Raw genomic sequence first — 2,679 nt, forward strand, 5'->3', positions numbered from 1 at the left:
TTCGTGCTCTTCTTTGCGAATTCAAGATAGAAAACAACGAAAATCGGCGAGAAATCATCGTTTTGCATCGAAATATGCGGTTTTCTCTAAGAATTTTGATGATTTCGTGCAGAATTCTGCTGTTTTCTTGCAATTCAGCCGTTGAATCTTGGTAAAAAGTCATGATTTTGTAGATTTCGTGCTCTTCTTTGCGAATTCAAGCCAGAAAACAACGAAAATCGGCGAGAAATCGTCGTTTTGCATCGAAATATGCGGTTTTCTGTAAGAATTTTGATGATTTCGTGCAGAATTCTGCTGTTTTCTTGCAATTCAGCCGTTGAATCTAGGTAAAAAGTCATGATTTTGTAGACTTCGTGCTCTTCTTGGCGAATTCAAGATAGAAAACAACGAAAATCGGCGAGAAATCGTTGTTTTCCATCGAAATATGCAGTTTTCTCTAAGAATTTTAATGATTTCGTGCAGAATTCTGCTGTTTTCTTGCAATTCAGCCGTTGAATCTTGGTAAAAAGTCATGATTTTGTAGATTTCGTGCTCTTCTTTGCGAATTCATGCCAGAAAACAACGAAAATCGGCGAGAAATCGTCGTTTTGCATCGAAATATGCGGTTTTCTGTAAGAATTTTGATGATTTCGTGCAGAATTCTGCTGTTTTCTTGCAATTCAGCCGTTGAATCTTGGTAAAAAGTCATGATTTTGTAGATTCCGTGCTCTTCTTTGCGAATTCAAGATAGAAAACAACGAAAATCAGCGAGAAATCGTCGTTTTGCATCGAAATATGCGGTTTTCTCTAAGAATTTTGATGATTTCGTGCAGAATTCTGCTGTTTTCTTGCAATTCAGCCGTTGAATCTTGGTAAAAAGTGATGATTTTGTAGATTTCGTGCTCTTCTTTGCGAATTCAAGCCAGAAAACAACGAAAATCGGCGAGAAATCGTCGTTTTGCATCGAAATATGCGGTTTTCTCTAAGAATTTTGATGATTTCGTGCAGAATTCTGCTGTTTTCTTGCAATTCAGCCGTTGAATCTTGGTAAAAAGTCATGATTTTGTAGATTTCGTGCTCTTCTTTGCGAATTCATGCCAGAAAACAACGAAAATCGGCGAGAAATCATCGTTTTGCATCGAAATATGCGGTTTTCTGTAAGAATTTTGATGATTTCGTGCAGAATTCTGCTGTTTTCTTGCAATTCAGCCGTTGAATCTTGGTAAAAAGTCATGATTTTGTGGATTTCGTGCTCTTCTTTGCGAATTCAAGCCAGAAAACAACGAAAATCGGCGCGAGAAATTGTCGTTTTGCATCGAAATATGCGGTTTTCTCTAAGAATTTTGACGATTTCGTGCAGAATTCTGCTGTTTTCTTGCAATTCAGCCGTTGAATCTAGGTACAAAGTCATGATTTTGTAGATTTCGTGCTCTTCTTGGCGAATTCAAGATAGAAAACAACGAAAATCGGCGATAAATCGTTGTTTTGCAACGAAATATGCAGTTTTCTCTAAGAATTTTGATGATTTCGTGCAGAATTCTGCTGTTTTCTAGCAATTCAGCCGTTGAATCTAGGTAAAAAGTCATGATTTTGTAGATTTCGTGCTCTTCTTTGCGAATTCAAGCCAGAAAACAACGAAAATCGGCGAGAAATCGTCGTTTTGCATCCAAATATGCGATTTTCTGTAAGAATTTTGATGATTTCGTGCAGAATTCTGCTGTTTTCTTGCAATTCAGCCGTTGAATCTTGGTAAAAAGTGATGATTTTGTAGATTTCGTGCTCTTCTTTGCGAATTCAAGCCAGAAAACAACGAAAATCGGCGAGAAATCGTCGTTTTGCATCGAAATATGCGGTTTTCTCTAAGAATTTTGACGATTTCGTGCAGAATTCTGCTGTTTTCTTGCAATTCAGCCGTTGAATCTTGGTAAAAAGTCATGATTTTGTAGATTTCGTACTCTTCTTTGCAAATTCAAGATAGAAAACAACGAAAATCAGCGAGAAATCGTCGATTTGCATCGAAATATGCGGTTTTCTCTAAGAATTTTGATGATTTCGTGCAGAATTCTGCTGTTTTCTTGCAATTCAGCCGTTGAATCTTGGTAAAAAGTGATGATTTTGTAGATTTCGTGCTCTTCTTTGCAAATTCATGCCAGAAAACAACGAAAATCGGCGAGAAATCGTCGTTTTGCATCGAAATATGCGGTTTTCTGTAAGAATTTTGATGATTTCGTGCAGAATTCTGCTGTTTTCTTGCAATTCAGCCGTTGAATCTTGGTAAAAAGTCATGATTTTGTAGATTTCGTGCTCTTCTTTGCGAATTCAAGCCAGAAAACAACGAAAATCGGCGAGAAATCGTCGTTTTGCATCGAAATATGCGGTTTTCTCTAAGAATTTTGACGATTTCGTGCAGAATTCTGCTGTTTTCTTGCAATTCAGCTGTTGAATCTTGGTAAAAAGTCATGATTTTGTAGATTTCGTGCTCTTCTTGGCGAATTCAAGATAGAAAACAACGAAAATCGGCGAGAAATCGTTGTTTTGCATGGAAATATGCAGTTTTCTCTAAGAATTTTAATGATTTCGTGCAGAATTCTGCTGTTTTCTTGCAATTCAGCCGTTGAATCTTGGTAAAAAGTCATGATTTTGTAGATTTCGTGCTCTTCTTTGCGAATTCAAGCCAGAAAACAACGAAAATCGGCGAGA

This window comes from Gnatocerus cornutus, unplaced genomic scaffold (assembly GCF_029298725.1).
Source record: "Gnatocerus cornutus isolate USDA-ARS CGAHR unplaced genomic scaffold, icGnaCorn1.1 ctg00000022.1, whole genome shotgun sequence".
Lineage (NCBI taxonomy): Eukaryota > Metazoa > Arthropoda > Insecta > Coleoptera > Tenebrionidae > Gnatocerus > Gnatocerus cornutus.